This window comes from Cryptomeria japonica, chromosome 10 (genome assembly GCF_030272615.1).
Source record: "Cryptomeria japonica chromosome 10, Sugi_1.0, whole genome shotgun sequence".
In the NCBI taxonomy this organism is placed as follows: domain Eukaryota; kingdom Viridiplantae; phylum Streptophyta; class Pinopsida; order Cupressales; family Cupressaceae; genus Cryptomeria; species Cryptomeria japonica.
This window is the reverse complement of record NC_081414.1, coordinates 76,149,626-76,159,203: the sequence shown is the minus strand read 5'-3', so window position 1 is coordinate 76,159,203 and position 9,578 is coordinate 76,149,626.

Below are 9,578 nucleotides of genomic sequence, written 5' to 3'. Positions count from 1 at the left end.
TTCTTTTTAGTCCTTCAATCAACAGTAGAGCCTCACTTTCCAGGTATTGTTGACTCATCCATTGTTGAAGATTTTCAAATTGATTGTCAATCTTCTCCAATTGGTCAATGAAAACCCTAGTTAATGATTCATCCACTTCATGAAAATTATGAAAAGAATGAGGATAAATGGGGACATCATTCGTAGGATTGGAAGAAACACCAACCTCCTCATGGAACAAGTTATCCAAATTAGGCTCCATTTCGTCAGCCATTAAACCTTGGGAAGCCTTATTTCTACAACTTCTTCTCACGGTAATATTATAGGTTGGACTAATAGTAGTAAAACACATTCTCTAAGGGAGGGAAGTCAAAAATTTAAAATTTTGAATTTTGAAGTTTAAATTTTTGAAACTTGCAAAATAATTGAATACTGCAAAATTTAGAAAAATGTTTATTCAATTAAATAAGCAAATTGATTGAAAAGATAAAGAATAACTGTGAAAAATCATGCAACCCCCTAGGAAATTTAAATTTAAAATTAGGGCTTTACTAAAATAATCTCTTAATTTAAATTTAAAATTACCCCAAGATTAGAGCCTTGTAAAAAGAACCTCTTAATTTTAGAATTTAGATTTAAAATTAGATCCAAGGTTGAAATTGAAATGATTAATCCAAAATTGGGCAATCCACAAGGTTAATTTAAATTTAAAAATTAGGGCTCTTTTAATTAAACGCGTAATTTTAAACTTTAAATTTAAAATTGGATCCAAGATTATAATTTTGAATATGAGGCAATTCTAAAATGATAAATTCAAAATATAAACAACCCACAAGCTCAACTTTTATTTATTTTTTTAAATTAGGGTTTTTGAAATTAACTACTTAATTTTAAAATTTAAATTTAAACTTGCAAGTGAAAATTTGAATCTTTGAAATTGAAAGACACTCAGATCTAAAATAATTAATCCAAATTAAGCAATTCACAAGCTCAATTTTAAATTTAAAACTTAGGATTTTAGTGAAATTAACCTCTAATTTTTTTAAATTCACTTGGAAATAAAACTTGCAAATGAAAACTTGAATTTTAAATTGCATAAACAATTAGATCTAAGAACATAAATCAGAATTAAAGGTGTAAGGAGTCGGGTTCGTCAAAATGTAATTTAGGGTTTCCAATATTAGAGGGAGACAACCACTAATTTTTCACTTAAGGATCATTACATTCAAAAGAGGAAAGGGAATCCACTAGATTCAATCATAAATAAGACAAGGACTAAATACTAAATGGATTTGGGTTAATTTTGTGATAGTTTTATTCCTCTTTTGTAAATTCAATTACTAGAATTAGGTAAATTACTATTGAAAAATGAAGGTAAAAACATGTAAACAGTAAGATACAGAAGCGGGGTCGAGCTAGGCACCTAGAATTGAGCAATGTAAGTCGAGTCGGATCTGATCTGATCTTTGAAAGAGCTCCTGAAATGTTAGGACCATGGTGGTAGTCCTCTGCACTTTTCACACACCAAAGGGGGATTGATTTGTTTGATTGCTTGATTTATATGTCTCCTTGTTGTGAATGTATATCAAAATGAGAGGGAAACCCTCTTTATATACTTGCCCATTGGTAAAATTGACTAATTTTCTGACATGAGCCGACACGGAGAGGGGAATATCGCTTAATTTGGATTGTAAAAATGGGTTTAAAGAGGCCCCAATTTAGGGAAGACCATAGTGTGGCCCCATGGTCCCGGTGAGGATCAGGGCGCCACGCCCTAGTCCTACCCTATTTTGGGTTAGAATCAAGGTGCCCAAGGGGGGGAATCAAGTTTTATGACATTTATAAGGGGTATGAGCATAATCAGGTCTTTCAAGAGGCCAAGGGGTGCAAACACTAAGGTGAATGCCCAAATGCGGTCGAAATTGAAAAGGGGTGCAATTATAGGATGCTACAATAGTTTTCTTATCGTAAATAGTCATACCACTATTGGTAGTACCATCGATGGTAGCCCAACATTCAAAAGCCATACCACCATCAATAGTCCCATTAGTGGTAGTCCCACCATGACCAAATATGGAACCATCAATGCTAGTTGTACCACTTATAGTTACATTTACACTTCCAATAGAAGGCACTACAAAGCATAAGGATAACATGGACAATGGGTTAGATATTTTAGGGGTACCACGAGATGCCCCTCTAGTAGTGTAACCAAGATTACTTTTGGAGAGTGTTTGGAGACAGGATAATGTTGGGATAAAGTAGACATCGATTGTTACAACAATAGATACTCAACAGGATGATCATTCACAATCACAACTAGTTTACAATGAGCATTCATAGTCACAACTACTCCAACCACTTGCGAGCCAACACCCTCTAGGGAGACAGTTCAATCATGTACAAAGCTAATTCTTGTTATACTTACATAGGCACCTTTGAAGGATACATAGTTGTTGATGACACTCCTAGTGTAAGGAAGTTAAGTAGCAGAACAACTTCCTACAATAACCTTTAGAGGAGGGTAATGCAATAACTTTTACAGATTGTCACAACAATTACAAAAAAAAAAAATAGATATAATAACATTCAAACCATAACATGATGATTAATGTGGGGAAAACCCTTTCAGGAGAAAAACCTCACTCTCCAAAAGCCGCCCAATATATTATTTAACAATCAAAATAGATTACAATATACTTGCAGAGCAAGTTCTTCACAGGAGTACTCCTAATTAGAGATTTAGAGGTAACTTAATAGCCATAATACTCTTACACACAACCTCTATCTCACTCACCTCATATAAAGGAGATACAATACAAGAAATTGTCAAATGATATTACAAAACCATGGGCTAAAACCACCCAATAAGGTGTAGTCAACCTTATCTCCCTTCTATATTTCTTATGACATGTTAAAACACACATCAACACATGTCCCTCCTTTTTATAGCTCATTTATGTCTTCAATGTATTTTATATTTCCTATTTCAGGAGTACAAACTTATGAAGGCCATAACTTGTGAACCGTGTGTCCGATTAACGAACTGTTTGAAGCGCTAGAAAGATAAAGAAGTTCTTTATTGCCTCGTAAAACACTATGCCATTGACACCCACTTTTTAGGGTGTTTTGGGGCCTCTAAATTTATCAAAATCAAATTTAAACTTCATTGGACCCCTCCAAAATAGAAAATTTAATATCTTCAAAACTAGATGTGATCTTGCGATGTAACTTTACCAAAATGCTTATCTAGCCAACCAGAAGCTTGAGGGAGAATTTCACACCATTTTATTCTCAAATGAAAACTTACTATAAATAGTAACCTCATGTAAATTCAAGGTTGAGACACTATTTTCCCAACAAATCTCCCACTTGTCGAACACCTTGCAAGAGAAAAGGGAGTATCAACACAATAAAACAATTGGTAGGGGACTTGAGGCCCATAGACTCTGAACACCATCTGAACTTCTTTGTACTCACAACCTTAGTTAGAGCATTGGCAACATTCATCAAAGTTTCTACCTTAACCAACTTCACCCTGCCATCTTCGACCATATCTCTGACAAAATGATATTGAACATCAATGTGCTTGGTTCGGGCATGAAATGTCGGGTTCTTAGCTAGGTAGATTGCACTTTGAATGTCACAATAAACTATGATGGCTCCTTGTTTTATTCCAATGTCTGAACATGGTCTCTTAAGCCAAATGGATTATTTACAAGCATGAGTAGCTGCCATATACTCTGCTTTAGTAGTGGACAAAGCAACCACAACCTGTTGCTTACTCATCCAACTAATTGCACCACCAAATAAAGTAAACACATAAGCACTGGTGGATCTTCTGCTATCAATATCACCTACTTTATTTGAATCCACATAACCATGAATATCAAGGGAAATCGTGTCTCCAATTGAATTACCATGATAACACAAAGAATACTCTAAGGTACCCTTCAAATATATGAAGACTCTTTTAACTGCTTGGGCAATGTCTGGTCTAGTATAGACCATAACATACATCAAACTTCCAACTGCACTTTGGTAAGGTACTTTTTTTCATGTCTTTCATCTCTGATGGGGATGTAGGACAATTTGCAGCAGATAATTTCATCCAACTATAAAAGGAACACACAATGGTCTACAATCCTGCATGTTGAACCTTTGTAACACTAAATTCACAAACTTACTTTGGCCTACCCATAGCTTTGTGTTCTCTCTATCTCTTCTAATTTCCATCCCAAGAATGTGCTTTACTACACCAAGATCTTTCATTTCAAATTTAGCAGTGAGCTTAGACTTTAGTTTTGAAACCATAACTTTCCCTTTACCAATGAATAACATATCATCAACATACAATGGAATTTGCAGGAAATGATCACCATCAAATTTATAATAAACACAATGATCTGATTTAAAATGTTCAAATCCCAAGCTCAACACATATGTATCAAATTTTTGGTACCACATCCTAGGAATTTGTTTGAGTCCATACAGGGATTTCTTTAATTTACAGGCTAAATTACTTTTACCTTTCACCATATAATGCTCCAATTGTGTCATATAAATATACTCCTCCAAATCACCATGAATGAAAGTTGTTTTCACATCCATATCCTCAACCTCTAAATCATAAGCAACAGCAATAGAAAGCAAAAATTTAATGGATGTCATTTTTGCAACATGAGAAAATATCTCACCATAATCAACACCCTCAACCTGAGAGTAGCCTTTTGCAACCAACCTTGCTTTCTACTTCTCAACGCTTCCATTTGAACCAATTTTTTTCTTGAGCACCCATTTACAACCAACAAGTTTATGTCCTTTGAGCAATGCTACAAGATCTCATGTGTCATTCTTTCTCAAAGCTGTCATTTCTTCTTTTATAGCAATCTTCCAGATATCTGCATCATTCATACCTAATGCCTCTTTCACAAATTTTGATTCATCCACATTAGTATTCAAAGAAAAAATACATCTCCAATCATCAATTGAATACCTTTGAGGTGGTTTTCTATGACTTGTAGACCTTCAAACAAGCTGATTTGGAGGTTTTTCCTCCTCTTTTGAAGATTTAGAGTTAGACGAGCTCTCCTCAACTTCCTATCTATCTAGGGGTCTCGATCCAACTCTTTCAGGTGTAAAAGGGAATTGAATCACATCTTCCTTTTTAGTCTATTTTGGCTGCAATGTAATAGAAGGAGATTTAATTTATCTAAAAATAACACTTCTACTATGAATAACCTTTTGTGCAATAGGGTCCCAAAGCTTTTATCCTTTCATGCCATAACTATACACGATGAAGATACATTTCATAGTCTTGTTCTCCAAAAAAAATTGCTTCTCTTTTGGCACATGTGCATATGTCTCACAACCAAAAACTCTGAGATGTCTCAATGAAGGCTTGTGACCTAACCATGCTTCTATAAGTGTTTTATCAACAAGGGTTGATATAGGAGACCTCTTAATCAGGTAGCAGGTAGTGGCAATAGCTTCAGCCCAAAAATTTTGTTCTAGACCAACACCACTCAACATACTCCTAGCCTTCTCCATCAGTGTCCTATTAATTCTTTTTGTAGCTCCATTTTGCTATGGAGAATACAGAGTTGTCTTTTGTCTGTTAATGTCATAGTCTTTACAGAATATATCAAAATCATTAGAGCAAAATTCACCACCATTATCAGTCCTCAAACATTTAATTTTATTTCCAGACTACAACTCAACCATTGCTTTAAATTCTTTAAATCGACTGAAAACTTCAAATTTACTCTTTAGAAAATATACCCATGTCCTTCTATTAAAATCATCAATAAATGAAACATAATATGTTGATTTTCCAATCGAAGGAACATCTACATGACCAAACACATCAGAATGAATAAGATCCAAAACACCACAAGATTTATGAGAACTCGAGTAAAAATGAATGTGGTTTTGTTTTCCATAAATGCAACGCTCATAGAAATCAAAGTCAAGATTACAATCATTCAAACCTTCAATAAGGTTTTTATTTTTCAAGTTAATTAGACTCTTTTCTCCATTTTGATCAAACCTCTGGTTCCATAACATAGTCTTCTCTGCAGGTAACTTTTCTTCAGAAGAAAGAGCACCCTTAGGCACCCAAAATCCATTTCCATCTGTTGAAGGTAAAACCCTCAAATATTCCACATATTTAATTTTTACAGAAGTGTTATTACACTCAACATTGTATGCCTCTAGCTTATACAAAGTGTTGAACCTGACACCTATAGAATTTACCATAGAACCCTTAATCATCTCACATCTTTCTTTAAAAAATAGTACCTGCACACCCACATCTATCAGTTTGCTCACAAATAACAGATTTCATTTTAATCCAAGGATATGCAGCACATCATTAATCTTTTATATTCTACCATCAGAAAACTTGATTCTAATTTTACCTTGACCAACAATGTCTAAATGTGAATCATCACCCAAGTACACCTTACCTCCATTAAACTATGCATATTCAGAAAACCAATCTCTATTGGCATTCATATGAAAAGATACACCTAAGTCAATTAACTAGGCATTATTACCTACATGAGTCGCCAAATATGCAATGAATGCATCACTATCTTCCTTCTTAGACTCAAAATCAGATTCAATCTTCTTCTTTTTCTTCTTCTTTTCTTCTTTGCAGTCCTTATGGATGTGACCTAGTTTACCACAATTCTAGCAAATGACTTTAGACTTTCTAAGAGATCTTGATCTCCCTCTCGATTTGGACTTATCACGCTTCTCATTCTCCTCACCTTTCTCCTTACATTTTCCACGAACGGTTAGGGCTTCCTTTGAACTGAGGGCTACCTTCCTCGGCATCTCTTCGCCAAGTAGGGCACTCACCACATCTTCAGACTTCAAAACAATAGAATTACTACCAATAGCCATAACAAGACAATCCCACAAATCAGGCAAAGAACAAAGCAAGATCTGGCATTTCTCCTCTTCGTTCATCTTAACACCGACAGACACTAATTGAGCCACCAACATACTGAATGCTTCCAAGTGGTCTCAAATTTGTCCACCCTCTTCCATCTTCAAGGAATACAATTTCTTCCTCAACACAATCTGATGTAATAAATATTTCGCTTGATGCATTTCACCAAGCTTAGTCCATAGCTTTTTTGCAGTGTTTTCTTCGTGGACATTGATCAGAATAGAGTCTTCCAAGAACAGTCTAATTAGACCCTTTGATTTTCGGTCCATAAGATCATACTAAGCCACCGGATTAGGATCTGAGGGCCTTTGGACATTCTCATCAATAGCATCCCATAGATCTCAATCTATTAGAAAATCTTCCTATGGACACGGGAAAAGCAAGATTGGGTACCAAGAAACCAAGGATTATCTCTTAGGGGTTCTATTCCTCTTGTTGCAAATGAGAAAAACTAGGGTTTGAATGATCGACTAGGCTAGGAGATAAAGAATGGACCATAAATGAACTCGAAATTGCTCAAACTTACAGATATTAAACTAAGATACTAAATGCATGAAAGGGGAAGGATTTTGGATGTGTAGTTGATGCTGAAAACAAATCCAAACTGACCAGGACTAGGGTGCCACGCCACTGTCCCTGAGAATCTGACAAAGAGATGCAACTAAAAGGCTAAAATCTAAAGGTCTTGAGGCTGCAAGTTGTCAAAATTCACCTAAAAATGGAGGGACCATGGTGCCACGCCACTGTCCTGGGTAGGAATAGGGAACCATGCCCCATACCTTGACATATTTTTGCACTTTTGAGACTTCTTGGTGGTGTTAATGTCTTTTCCTGATCCAAAATTGCCTTCAGGTCCCTGTACCTGCACCTGCAACTAAAAAGGAAGGGTTTGGGTGGCTATATAGGGTTTTTCCTTAGTCAAACCCTTGTGGTGGTGATTTCCACCTCCACAAATAGCTGAAAATGTACTAAAAATGTGTGTGCCAGAACCTCGTGTGTATGCAAGATCCTAAAATGAAAGAAACTAGAGCTACCCTACGCATGAGAGTAAACCCTAAATGTAAATGTGATTGTAAATCATGATGCTTCAAACCAAATATGTTAAATGGTCTAAATCATGAATGTAAATATGCAAATTGATGTAAACAATCTCATCCAAAGACATGAAATCATACCAATCCCCAAGGGAGAGATATTGCCACTAGATCTCCTATTACTCTTCAATGTCTTCAAAACTCCTAATTGATGATGAATGCTTAATGAAATATTGTTAAATGTTATTGAAGACTCCACATAGGCTTCTCTTTCACTACATAGAAGGATCCTTGTGCTCCAAAAACCTCCTCTTAGATTCTTAGATCCGATAGATAGATAGTCTTTAGTCCCCTTCAAATGAAGAAAGAGAGCTCTTATATATGAAACCCTAGATCTTAATTTTGACATAATTTTGTCTTTAGGCTGACCTAGGAATTGAATTTCCTGCCAATATTTTAACGTTAAGCATTATAATATCATAGAATTATGCTCCCGAAATTTTGGGAAAAAAGTCGAGGACCATGTGCACTCCCACCACAGTCCGATCAACTTTTCACCAAATTTTTAGGTCCATTAGATATGATGATATTAGAGTAAATCCCAAAGTTATATCTGATTTTGAGGTGTTTTGATATGCGAAATCGGGCCTTAGAGGTCAAAATAGGACATAATTAAGGTTTATGATTAAATGATTTATTGGAGGAATAAAATAAAAAGGGACACACTTACGGTAAAGGGCCCAATTTCATAATGTATGAAGTGATGAAACATGAATTTTGATTTAATTAAATTCTTAAAGGGAAAAAATAATGCAACATACAAACACACTAAGGTGGGTGCTAAACTAAGTGTGAAATTTTACCACCTTTCTAACTAAGTGTGAAATTTTACCACCCTAGAAAGGGTGTACAATTTACGACACTACATTTATCCCCCACTTTAGCAGTCATATGATACTATGTGCATATGAAAACTAAAGTAACGAAAAGTAAACATTCATCAAAAATGATATATCCACAAGTTGTCCGATGAATCCCCCAACGGTATCTGCAGTACATAGTTAGGATCCGCACACTACAAAACCACATGTTAGATAAAATCACAAAACACCTAAATGCTTACTAAGGAAGGTAATGAAAATTTGAGGGTAGCTATATGCCCCCCCTATTTCGGCTGCTAATTTTACTGAGTTGAAACAGGGTATCATGTTTATCAAATCGAATTGTGAAAGAAGATTGATGACAAATGCTCACAAGAAGATTTGATACAAGATCAAAATTTGATGGAGAAACATTTGGTAAGAAAGATAACTAAGCCTCATTTCCAACACAACAAAGAGTGTGAGGATTTGAGAGCTCTCTAACACAAGATGAGAGATTTAAATGGATACAAATGCAAAGAGAAGGAAGAAGAGATAGAAAGCATGAATACACACTTTAGTGATCCCTGAGAAGAGAAATGGAACCATGGACATCTCGCCCCTAAAACTAGGTGATCCATGGAGAGAAGGACATGGAAAACTAGCCCCCGGAGTTTGTTTGGGTGATCCATGTAAGGGAGGAGAGTGAGAATATTGTTAGTTCCACTCAACCTCATGTATGTGTGT